A 13,792-nucleotide genomic window follows, 5' to 3' on the forward strand; every position below is an offset into this window, starting at 1 on the left:
GGGAAGAAGCCTACCAAAGAGCAAATGTGGGGGTGACTCACTGAAGAGTAAATGTGACAAGAAAATCTGGGAAGACAAAAAGCGATCACGCACATGTAACTGACTGAAGTGTGAATGTTCTCCACTCAGCTGAGGGCCTCAGAAGGAGAGGCTCACAAAAGGATGCCTGCCGAATTCCACAGTGAAACCCCAGAGCACTCAGAAGAAAAGCTGTGTTATCTCTGAAGACAGGGACGTAGAAACCAGGCTGCAGAGAAAATTGAGTGAAAGCCTAAATTAAGAGCAGCTAGATACTCAGATACCCTCCTCCAGTGCTGCACAGTGAGGGGACTGCCCCACGCCAGCCTCAGGCCCTGGGTAAAATATCAGCAAGCACAGGTGAGCACAGGGATGAGCAAGCACCACCTACCACCTGTGTCTGTACAGCCGGGTCCCAGCCTTTGTTCTTGGGCTCCCAGAACACCAGCTGCCAAGTCTGGGTACCACCCACCCCACTGTGCAGATGAGACCTCACCTCCCTCTGTGAGCTCCACCACTCAATCAACCCTCCACCCGCACAAGGTATCAGGTCAGTTTTTTGTGCCACCTTGGAAATATGAATGGACATCTTGAGGAGGGCCTTTACCTTAAAAAAGAGAGACAACTTTCCCTCTTTACTCAAATAGGCTAGATACCATCTAATCTCACCAACAATATGAATATAAATATATAAAGTGCTTCGAATGTCCTCAGTGAAAGACATTATGCAAATCTGCTGGCTGACATCCATACTAAAATACCTTTAGAAGTCATTTCTGTATTACGCATGGTGACAACTTACTTTCATCCAAACCACAAGGAGTCAGAATGACACACAGGTTCTTTTGCTCCAACCATGGAGAAGAGTGGTAGCTACGCAGCAGAGTCAGTGAGAAAAGGCAGCACTTCCAGAGCTCTATGCTGACGGAAGCCACGTCTGTCCAAGTGGAACTTGAGGGACAGTATGAGCCCATTTACAATCAAGGTCGAACCTGACCTGGGGTCAGCTGTCCACACGTGGCACAGCTGCTTTTGCTGAATACTACAGGGAAAAACAATTTAGAGGCCAGGCTCCAGAGTCAGACAGCCCTCTGAGTGAGAGGCACAGGTCTATCACATTTACTTCCTGGCCAAGGTTCAACAGGGCAAGTCAGTGTCAGATTCTCTATCTGAAAATGGGTACAACACATATGAAGTTGAAGTTATTATTAAATGAGCACTTGGTATGAGGATTGTAGCAGGAGATTAATATGTCAGAGCACCTTGTATGGGTAGAGACACATAACTACGCAGTAAATGTCAGGCTACTGTTACTATCCTAGAACTTGACATAAAGTCATTCAGATTAAGATCCTAGTTTTGCCACTTATTAGCGAATTATTTAATCTTTCTGAGCTTCAGTTTCCTCTTCTATAAAATGAAGGGATTGATACCTATAATAATTAAAAGCATCATCTGACAAAGCCTAGGTCCAGATGGTTTCATCACTGAAACCTATCAAATATTTACAGAATTAACACCAATTCTTCACAAATTCTTCCAAAGAACAGAACACCTCCAAACTAATTTTGTGAGGGCAGTATTACTCTAATACCAAAATTAACGAAAGATATCACAAGAAAACTACATCAATGTCTCATGAATAAGGGCACCTGGGTGGCTCAGTGGGTTAAGCCTCTGCCTTCAGCTCAGATCATGATCCCAGGGTCCTGGGACTGAGGCCCACATCAGGCTCTCTGCTCGACAGGGAGCCTGCTTTCCCCTCTCTGTCTGCCTGTCTCTATGCCCACGTGTGATCTCTCTGTCAAATAAATGAATAAAATCCTTAAAAAAAAAAAAAGTCTCATGAATACAGATGCAAAAACCCTCAGCAAAATACTAGCAGACCAAATCTAGCAACCTATAAAAAGGATTATATACCATGACCAAGTGGGACTTGCCCTAGAAATGCAAGGTAGGGTCAACATCTGAAAATCATATAATGTAACGTATCAATCAAATAAAAACAAACATTGTACAATCATCTCACACAGAAAAGCATTGGACAAAATCCAACACTTTCCTGATAAAAACACTCAACAAAGTAGGAATATAAGGAAATTTCCTCAATCTTATGAAAACAAAAAACAAAACAAAACCCAGAGGTAACACAGTATTCAAAGATGAAAGATGCCTTCTCTCCAAGATCGAAAACCAGACAAGGATGTCTACTTTTGCCATTTCTATGCAGTGATGTGCTAAAGGTTCTAGCCAGGATAATAAGAAAAGAAAAAGAAATAAAGGCATTCAGATTGAAAAGGAAGAAATGAAACTATCTCTGAACAAAGATGACATGATCTTACATATAGAAAATCCTAAGAAATCTACTAAAAAACTATTTGAGTAAGTTCAGCAAGGTTGCAGGATAAAAGATCAATATATAAGAATCAATTGTATTTTTATACACTCTTAGCAATCTGAAAATGAAATTAAGGAAACAATTCCATTCACAACCGTATCAGAAAGAATAAAATACTTAGGAAGTAGGTGAAAAACTACAAGACACTGCTCAAAGAAATTAAGAAGACCTCAATTAAATGGAAAGACATCCAGTGTTGATGGATCAGAAGATTTAACATTAACATAACAATACTCCCAGGAAGCCTGGCTGGCTCTTGATAGAGCAAAGAACACCTAATCTCAGGATTATGAGTTCAAGCCCCCACAGTAGGCATGGAGCCTACTAAAAGGGAAAAAAAAAAAAAAAAAAAGTAACACTCCCCCAACGGATCAACAGATTTAATGCAATCCCTATCAAAATCTCAGTTGACGGGGTGCCTGGGTGGCTTAGTGGGTTAAAGCCTCTGCTTTTGGCTCAGGTTGTGATCCCAGGGTCCTGGGATCGAGCCCCCACATCTCGGGCTCTCTGCTCAGCGGGAAACCTGCTTCCCTTTCTCTCTGCCTGCCTCTCTGCCTACCTGTGATCTCTGTCAAATAAATAAATAAAATCTTAAAAAAAAAAAAATCTCAGCTGACTTCATAGAAATTAACAGATTCTAAAATTCATATGAAATTGCAAGGGACCCTAAAATAACCAAAACAACCTTGAAAAAGAACAAATTAGGAAGACCCATACTTTCTGACTACAAAACTTATTATAAAGCAATGAAAATCATGACAGTGAGTTATAAGAAGAAGGACGGACATATAAATCAATGGAACGAAATTTCAAGTCCAGAAATAAATTCATACATCTCTGGTCAAGTGATTTTCAACAAGTCTGCTAAAACCATTGGATGAGGAAAGGACAGTCTTCAACAGAAGGTGCTGGGACCACTGGACAGCCATATACAAAAGAAATTGGACCCTGTCCTACACCATATAAAATAATTAACTCAAACGGATCAAAGACATAACTGTAAAAGAATTAAAACTATGAAACTCTTGGAAGTAAACACAGAGGTAAACCTTTATGACCTTGGATCTGACAAACAATTCTTAGATATGACACCACCAAAAGCATAAGCAACAAAATAAGAAGTAGATAAACTGGATCTTATCAAAGTTAAAATCCTCTGTGCTTCAAAAGATATCATTAAGAAAGTGAAAAGACAATCCACCAGAATAGAAGAAATTTTTTGCAAATCATGTATCTGATAAGGCACCTGCATCTAGACTATAAGAATTCCTACAATTCAATAATAGACAAGTAATCCAGTTTAAGGGGGGCAAAGAACTTGAATAGATATTTTTCCAAAGAAGATATACAAATGTCCAATAAGCACATTTAAAGATACTGGACGTCATTAGTCATTAAGGAAATGTAAATCATAACCACAAAGAAGAATCACTTCACGCCACTAAGATGGCTAGAATAAAAAAGTCAGAGAAGAACAGGTGTTGATGAGGATGCAGAGAAATCAGAAGCCTATTAGCAGAATATAAAATAGTAGAGCTATTCTGGAAAGCAGTCTTGCAGCTTTTGAAATGATTAAACAGCTACCACATGACCCAGAAATCCACTCCTAGAAATACACCCCAAAGAACTGAAAACAGGTATTTACAAATATTTACAAGTGAATGTTCTTGGCAGTATATTCACAACTGCCAAAGGGAAGAAACAACCCATACGTTGGATACTCATTAGATGAATGGGAAAACAAAATGTGATATAACCATACAATGAAATATTATTTAGCAATAAAAAGAAATGAAGTAGTAACAGACACTACAACTTGGAGGAACCTTGAAAATATTATGCTGAGTAAATCACAAAATATCAATCACAAGTCTACGTTTTATGATTCCATTCATATGAAAGTCCAGAATAGGCAATTGACAGATAAAGAAAGTAAATTAGTGGTTGTTTGTGGGGGGTGGGGCGGGGATATGATAACAGGGGAATAAAAGGAATAAAAGGTTATAGCTACCAAGTACAGGAAACTTTCTGAAGTGATGAAAATGTTCTAAAATCAACCATGGTGATAGCTGTACGTATTTGTGAATACATATACTAGAAACCATTGAACTGTATGCTTTAAATGGGTGAAATGTATGCTATGTGAATTACAGCTGACCCTTGAACAACATGGGTTTCAACAGCATGGGTCCACTTGCAGATTTTTTTCAATAAATACAGTACAGGACTGTAAATGTATTTCTTCTTCCTTATAATTTTCTAGTGACACTTCTTTTCTCTAGCTTACTCTAAGAATACAGAATATAACACAGAACACACAAAATATGTATTAATTGACTGCTTATGTTATTGGTAAGACTTCCAGTCAAGAGTAGGCTGTAAACAGTTAAGTTTTGGGGCAGTCAAAAGTTATATACAGGGGCGCCTGGGTGGCTCAGTGGGTTAAGCCGCTGCCTTCGGCTCAGGTCATGATCTCGGAGTCCTGGGATCGAGCCCCGCATCGGGCTCTCTGCTCAGCAGGGAGTCTGCTTCCTCCTCTCTCTCTGCCTGCCTCTCTGCCTGCTTGTGATCTCTCTGTCAAATAAATAAATAAAATCTTTAAAAAAAAAAAAAAGTTATATACAGATTTTTTACTTCACAAGGGGTCCATGTTGTTCGAGAATCAACATGTATCTCAACAAAACGGTTTTTAAAAATAACTGCACAGTACCTAGCACAGACTCTGAAGCATAGTAAGCACTGTCCAATAAATGTTAACCATTATTATTGAAGAGTCCCCTAATAGGTTTCTCTAACTGAGGGAAAAGAACCCATCAATTCCTGGGCCAAGAGTATAACTTTCACATAAGAGAACTAGCATCAGTTATCATGAGACCTTCACAAAATTTTATGTTCACCTATCTTAGCACAGTATTTACTGCATTTTGATGTCCCCCCAAAGGAAAAATAAGATCTCAACTTCTCAATTCCCCTGCATTATCAAATGGCGTTAGTATTTTACTGTTGTTTTAAGTGCTCAGCTATGCATTTCCAAATTAAGATGTCATATCATCCAACCAAAGGAGTTCTTTTATTAAATAATCTTATCCTAAATTATACAACTAAAGTATCCCCCAAAACTAAAACACTTTCTAAAGAAATCAAATTTTCAATTAAATTAAACAGAAAAAAATCCTAAACTAATACAACAGACACCAAGTCCAAGGAAATACTAGGTATAATTTTAAATCTCTTGTCAGAGTTCAACCTTGGAGAAGTTGCCTGCTCATTAGGTCTTTCAAGTACAAACTCTTAAAAATGTGTATGGCCTTTTCTTTGCAATTATAGGATCATCAACAGCAGTAGAGGGAGAAGATGTAGCATAAGTCATTCACTAAGCAACCCAAAGAAATGTTTACAGACTTCAAAATAAATTGACTTTAGATGTGAGAAAATGCGACATGGTTTCTAATTTCCACAAAATGTAGGAATTACAAACCTCACCTAAACCCTTACAATATGAAAATTATCATTCTACCTACATTTCTAACAAGACCGGGATTATCCTAAATGGTTTTCATTGTAATAAAAACTCATGACTTTGAAAGACAATATGAGAACACGTTGAGAGCAGAGGCTCAACTATGAAATGCTCTCTGTAAAATTTAGTTGACACACCTACTTTATTTTATTTTATTTTTATTTTATTTTTAAAGATTTATTTATTTGAGAGAGAGAGAGAAAGCAGATCACAAGCAGGGGGAGCAATAGGTGGAGAAGCAGACTCTCTGTTGAGCAGGGAGCCCCACACGGGACTCAATCCCAGCACCCTGGGATCATGACCTGGATTGAAGGCAGATGCTTATCCAACTAAGCCACCCAAGGGCCCCTGGAACCCCACACCTCTACTGCCCAAGTCCCCAAGTAATACTGAAGGCCAAGAAAGAGGAGTATTAGGTCTTGACTGGTCAGTGACTATCATAATAAATTTATTTTTTAAATTTTTTAAAATCTTTCCTGTGGTTGCCATGCTGCACTTTATACCCCCAAGACTTATTTATCTTATAATTGGAAGTCTGTACCTTTTGATCACCTTCACCCATTTCATCCACCTCCCCCCTCCCCCAAGTTCTGGCAATCACTGTTCAGTTTCTGTGAGTTCTGTTCTGGTTTTGTTTCTTTTTGTTTTCAAAACCCATATAAGTGGTGGCATCTGGGTGGCTCAGTCAGTTAGGGATCCGATTCTTAATCTCAACTCAGGTCAAGATCTCAGGGTTATGAGAGAGCCCCATGTCAGGCTCTGTGCTCAGCAGGGAGTCAGGTTGAGACTCTCTCTCTCCCTCTGCTCCCCAACCCCATGTGCACAATCTCTCTAAAATAAATCTTTAAAAAAAAAACATGTAAAGTGATATCATAGAGTATGTCTTTCTCTGTGACTCATTTCACTTAGCATAATACCCTCAAGATCCACCCATGTTGTCACAGATGGCAGAATTTCTTTTTATGACTGAATATTCTATTATATATATACATATACATACCCATACATACGTGTATTTTATAGACATATATTCAGCAGATGAACTGATAAAGGAGATGTGGTATATGTGTACACACACACACACACACACACACACACCACATCTTTATCAATTTATTTATCTGTCCAAGGACACAGGTTGTTTCCAATTCTTGCTATTACAAGTAAGGCTAAAATGAACATGAGGGTACATATACCTTTTCAAGATAGTGATTTCATTTCTTTTGGATAAACACCTAGAAGTGGAATCACTGGATAAGGTAATTTTAATTTTTTGAGGGCCCTCCATAGTGGCTGCACAAATTTACATTCCATTTTCTTTCTATAATGGCTGCACAAAATTTCTATTTCCACAAAGATTTCCGATGAGTTGATAATATACTCCTGTTTTTGCTTCAAATTAAAAAAAAAAATTTAGGGGCGCCTGGGTGGCTCAGTGGGTTAAAGCCGCTGCCTTCGGCTCAGGTCATGATCCCAGGGTCCTGGGATCGAGCCCCGCATCGGGCTCTCTGCTCAGCAGGGAGCCTGCTTCCCTTCCTCTCTCTCTCTGCCTGCCTCTCTGCCTACTTGTGATCTCTGTCAAATAAATAAATAAAATCTTAAAAAAAAAAAAAAAAAAAACTTTTATTAAAAAAAAAATCTAAAAGCTAACTACTGACATTCACAATACTTAACAGCTCATCTAAGGAAACAAAAAAAAATTTTCTTTACATGTTGGGTGATTATCTTAACCAAGAACAAGCTGTTAAAAATAAAGTCTATCTCTGTGGTGTAGGGACTTATTTTATCTTTTAAAGATTTTATTTTTAAAAGTAATCTCCATACCCAACATGGGGCTTGAACTCACAACTCTAAGATCAAGAGTTGCATGCTGTACGTATTGAGCCAGCCAGGTGTCCCAAACTTACTTTATAAGTGTCAGAGGAAAGTGTGCAAAAAGTCATACTCAGAATAAAACTTGCCGTCTTACAGTCAGTGATGAATCCTTAACCTCTAGGAGAGTGTAAAGTCTCAATTAAAGTACTGCCAAGTTATACCTAGAAAATTTTTTCATAGGCCATATAAGAAATGTGTTGGGTGGGGCGCCTGGGTGGCTCAGTGGGTTAAAGCCTCTGCCTTCAGCTCGGGTCGTGATCCCAGGGTCCTGGGGTCGAGCCCTGCATCAGGCTCTTTGCTCGGCAGCGAGCCTGCTTCCCTTCCTCTCTCTCTGCCTGCCTCTCTGCCTACTTGTGATTTCTGTCAAATAAATAATAAATAAATAAAAATTAAAAAAAAAAAAGAATGTGTTGGGTGTTAGATGAAAAAATGTAGACAAGACAGGGTGTTTATACTGTAATGGTACCAAATGAAATACACTCAAAACACCTGAGTAAATGTTACATTTTCTCTATTCTGTCTACTTCCATCCATCTCATAAAAAAATGACCACAATTTTGACATTTTCCTGTTTATTGAGAAGTTATCTGTTTAAAGATTCCAGCAGATGTATTTCTATGGTTCATATGAAAGGAAACACATCCTGCTAGGAACACATACAGGAAAACCCCTACTAGTAGCAAAATCCTGCCCAGCACATTTGCTGAGACTGTTCCAGAGCATCAATTACCCCAGTGCTCACAGAGTGTTTCTTTGCCAGCAGCAACCACAGGAAGACTCCAGAATGTCCCAAAAGGGAAAGAACATGTTCCCTCTAAGTTGTTGCTTTAATGGCAGGCACTTTTCAATGTGGGAGAGATCGAATGCATTATTTAAAAGAAAATGACAAGTAAGATCGCAGATGAGGAAACAAATGTCATAAAAACAGCTATTTAAATGGCAATACAAATAGTTAAAATAGCTTTTAGGAAGCTAGAAATGGAATATGTAAGCCTATGTAGAATAGACATTCACAAGAGAGCAGACACACAAACCAAATATGGGAGGTGCTCCGATCAAATACAAAAATTTAACATTCACCAATTATGGATATGAGATGACCGAGGTGTTTTGAATTTTCTTAAATAAAATCTACCAGTGACACTTGAATGCATCTAACAAATCATTTTAACTGCAGCCAATTCTTAATTAACAGATTCATAAATGACACATTCCAAGAAAAAAAATGTGCCAAAATTTACCTACTTGAACAGAAGTTGTTTTAAAAAAGAAGGAAAAAGACCACATGCAACATTTCTTACAAAGCACAAAAGAAAGTCATAAACACAACAGAACTCATACACGTCAGCTATGGCTGAAGGAGATGTGGACTCCACTGACGACACTGAGGTGCTGGGAAAAAAAAACCCACCTTTTTCCCCCCTAGAAAAACAGCTGACCACTTAAGACAACGGACTGCAAGTACGGAACAGCCTTGATGTTGGTTCAAATTTATTATGACATCAAGAATGGTAAGAACAAAGGGGGAAATTCACCCTCATTCCTGCCTTCCAAGTAGTTTCCTCCCATTACCATTATTCATACAGGTAATAGGCAAAATACCAAGAAGGAGGCATCAATTATAAATGTACTTTGTTTCAATTCAGTGACCCACTATCATTTTAGTTTTTAAATCTTTCCAGGAAAGAACAAAAAGAAAACACAAGATCCACCAAGAAGCCTCACAGAAGCCTGGGTGGAAAATGTTCCAAAGCTCATCAATTCCAGGCCCTTCATTTTCAGCACAGAAACATTATGCGACTTGCCCAAAGATAAAAGACTTCTAGAGAGACACAATGACCATGAACCACAAAATACAGGGCAGTTCAACTTTCCGCCCCCTGAAGTTTCATACTTTTTCAATGATAAACTCCCCATCATACATACAATTTGGCTTTCCCACGTCAGCCAATATGCCACTCAGGGCTCTTCTGTGGCGGCGCTGCCTCAACAGTTCACAGTTCCACTTGGCCTGTTTGTGCGATTTTTAAATATGAAATCACATTTTGCTCACATTTTATAAAAATATAGAAACTGGCTGTAAACATTCAAAGACTGAGAGACAAACAGCTTTAAATAGGCCAAAGGAAGCAAATCTTTACTTCCAACTGAAAACCCTTAGGCTTAATGCCAGAGGACTATGCACTTTTTTGTCTAAGAGAAATGCACAAAAGGACACACATAAAAAGCTAGAAATCTATATATCAAGGGCAACTTCTAAAAGGCAAGGTATAGTGAACAGGTTTATACTTCTTTTTTTTTTTTTAGATTTTTTTTTTTTTAAGATTTTCTTTATTTATTTGACAGACAGAGATCACAAGTAGGCAGAGAGGCAGGCAGAGAGAGAGGAGGAAGCAGGCTCCATGCTGAGCAGAGAGCCTGATGCGGGGCTCGATCCCAGGACCCTGAGATCATGACCTGAGCTGAAGGCAGAAGCTTAACCCACTGAGCCACCCAGGCGCCCCTTGGTTTATACTTCTTAAAGCTTTCTAAGAACTCCTACTTTTACCTTTTGCAATTCTGTAGTCATTTTATGAAGCTGTTAGAGAAAGAAGCGAAGGACCCCTGATGGTGACATAAACACTCACTGACTGATGACCTGGAGTAGAATGGAAAGCTATGAAAACGACTGCTAAAAATGAAGTCTGACGAGAAGTGAAATGAGCTACAGAACATAAATCAAATCACCACAAGGTATACTTCAAACATCTCACAATCTCATGTCAACTATACCCCAATAAAGCCAAAACTTTAAAAATGAAATCAGCATATGAACAGCAAAATAGCAACATATAAAGATTCCAAATGCAAAAAATAAAAATCTTCAAATTAACTCTCACACTTGAATTAAAGAGAGACCCTTTATCAACTAAATGATGCCCTAATAGGACCTCTAACTCACTTAAAAAATAATAATAATATGACATTACAGAAATTTTATAGGTGCTAAAACATGAGATTATAAGGTATTAGGGGTCATCTCCAGCTCTTCAACAACAGAAGTATATTTTTGTTACTGCACTACCAAAATAAGAGCAGATTTTTTTCCTACGGTCATGTGCAAAGATGACATGTTTACTATTCCTCATATTCTCCCAATTTGCTGCTTATCACCAGCATCTTCATAAACACAACCACCTCTCCCCATCCCTGGAGCTTTGAAAAAAGAATTGCGTAAGAAACCTCCATCACAGAGATAGGGAGGCAGGCAGAGAACACTGCCCAGAGAACACTGCAGATCAGAATCAGAGGCTACACCATCTCCCTCAAGCGTACCACAGGAGACTAGTCTCAGAAGCTAAACCTCTTCTCATCAAAGAGCCAAATTAGTCCCAAGAGTTCTCATATCAACTGCAGAACTTTTACAGACATGACTGACCCAGCAATCTCACTTAAAAATTAATGATGAATGTGTTTCAAAATACTCTTTCTGTACCGATGACCTACTTCTCTTATCAACAATGGTGAAAAGCACACTATATGACTGTTCAAACTTGCTAAGTCTGTTTCTCGCACTTAGTCAGATGGAGTTACTCTTGGGATAAAATTTTAGTAATTCTTTTTTTTTTTTTTTTAAAGATTTTATTTATTTATTTGACAGAGAGATCACAAGCAGTCAGAGAGGCAGGCAGAGAGAGAGGAGGAAGCAGGCTCCCTGCTGAGCAGAGAGCCCAATGCGGGGCTTGATCCCAGGACTCTGAGATCATGACCTGAGCCGAAGGCAGCGGCTCAACCCACTGAGCCACCCAGGTGCCCAAATTTTAGTAATTCTTTACCACTATACTTGTATCAGGAAACAAAATTACTGGATTCCCAGATCTTTGGGGTTTTTTTAAAAAGACATTTTTATGAAGATCTTCGTAAGGGTAGGCATAGACAAAAAGAGCAATGTCAAAAAAACAAAGTAATCACCTTTCACAGAAGAATTTGTCTTCCCTTTTTAATACCCTATACCCTGGGCAGTGACAAAACATATACTTTTGACAATGCTTTAAGGGAACAGCCAGATAGAGTGGGAAGTCACTTAACCATTAAATCATTTTTGTCCTATGCTTGTTGGTTTCTTCATCTACAAAACGGACGACTACCATATTATTCTGGGGCTCCTACTGTAATCTGAAGCCTACAAATCGATACGAAATGCTTCTTTCATTGGGAGCCAGCCCACAATCCTCCAATAAAAGACACAAAATTCACTGAGAACTCAATTAGTTACTAGCCCTCACAGGGTTATACAAACAACACAAACACACAACTGTGAATGCTGAATAGGTCTTTACTCCTCATCATTCATTTATTCAAATATTTATTGACCTTTGGTCATGTGCTTGGCATCATGCTAGACATGGCAGACACAATGCTGAGCAAGGAGACCTGGCTCTAGCTCTCATGCAGCTTACAATCTGCTCAAAGACATGCATTATAACCAAACATTTACACTAACATTAATGTGCTGCTGTGACAAATGCTGGGATAGAGAAGCACACACAAAGGGAGTCAACAGCCAGGGCAAAGAACCACGTCTTAGTAGTAACTTCAAAGAGCCTTCTCTCAGGATGCCTGGGTGGCTCGGTCAGTTAAGCTTCTGCCTTTGGCTCAGGTCATAATTCCAGGGTCCTGGGATTGAGTCTCACATCAGGCTTCCTGATTAGCGGGGAGTCTGCTGCCTCTGCCTCTGCCTGCCTCTTCCCCGCTTGTGCTCTCTCTCTCTGACCCCCCCCCCCAAAAAAAAGGTTTCTCCCTATAAGTAGGGTGTTTGAAAAAAGAAAAAAATAGGGAAAAAATTCAAATTATGTATCATTCCTTTTCAGATTAATAACTGGAGTCATGGCTTAAAATTAAGGTACTCTGCCCACAGACATATCCAGAGCTTGAAGGTAAACATACTGAGCTTGTGATTTCAAAATGAAATTAATACTGTTTAAATATAAATCTATGTCTCCAGAATTTTCAGACATCCTATAGAAAGAGGAAAGTATAACTCTTAAAATCTTACCACCTTGGGAAAATCATTTTGTCTCATCCTTTTTGTAAAAATACAAATTATTTTGTTATCTGCACACCTCTCTTCAAAAGGAGTAGAGGACAAAAACCCCCAGAGAATATCAGTATCTACAACAAAGTACAAGAAACGGGAAGAATGTAACTTCACTGAGGAAAATGCAGTTACTAGCAAATAAATACTTTCCCACTACCCACTACGTTCCAAAGACCTCAGTTCTTAAGGAAAAAACATCATACATTTCATTTCACCAATAAAATGAAAATACCTCGAGGGAAGTGAGATAAACAAATAAAGCCCTCTCTGAGGAGAAAACAGTTGGGCTAAGTATTTTGAGAGTGAATATTCTATTACTAGAAGCTTCTAGTTGGCAAAACTGTAACACAACCCCCAATTCTACTTTCCTTCCAAACTAAATGAAAATTTGAAAAGAAAATTAGCTAATTCTTTATGTTAAATTAATTGGACTGCATAACAGAACTAAAAAAACAATTGCTACATGCCTCAAAAGAAATTCAGAAGAATCCTCTTTAAAGCATTTTGAGTAGAAGACTAGCATAAAGATCAGGGGGCTTCCCATCCCTAATACTCTTTTAAAAGACTGCATTTATAACAAATAAGCAAAAACAAACAAACAAAAAAAAAAACCACCTAATTTAAAATTAGTAGTAATCTCTAAAAATTGCCAGAAATACACACATACACACACACGCACACATGCAATTATAAAACGATTTTTTTTAAGGTAGGCTCAATGCCCAACATGCTGCTTGAACTCATGACTATGAGAACAAGAGTCGACTGCTCTGGACGCCTAGGTGGCTCAGTCAGTTAAACATCTGACTCTCTTTCTGTTCAGGTCGTGATCTCAGGGATAGGAGACTGAGCCACCACAGCCAGCTCCATGCTGGGCGTGGAGCTGCTTAAGATTCTCTCTCTC

General features: G+C 38.7%; 1 protein-coding gene across 2 annotated transcripts in view; it reads right to left on the minus strand.

Moving 5' to 3' along the window:
* CORO1C (coronin 1C) overlaps positions 1-13,792 on the minus strand; it is a 78,308-nt gene that overhangs the window by 51,266 nt on the left and 13,250 nt on the right. The gene's annotated exons all lie outside the window — the stretch shown is intronic.

The sequence above is a fragment of the Lutra lutra genome, chromosome 12 (genome assembly GCF_902655055.1).
Source record: "Lutra lutra chromosome 12, mLutLut1.2, whole genome shotgun sequence".
NCBI classification, from domain to species: domain Eukaryota; kingdom Metazoa; phylum Chordata; class Mammalia; order Carnivora; family Mustelidae; genus Lutra; species Lutra lutra.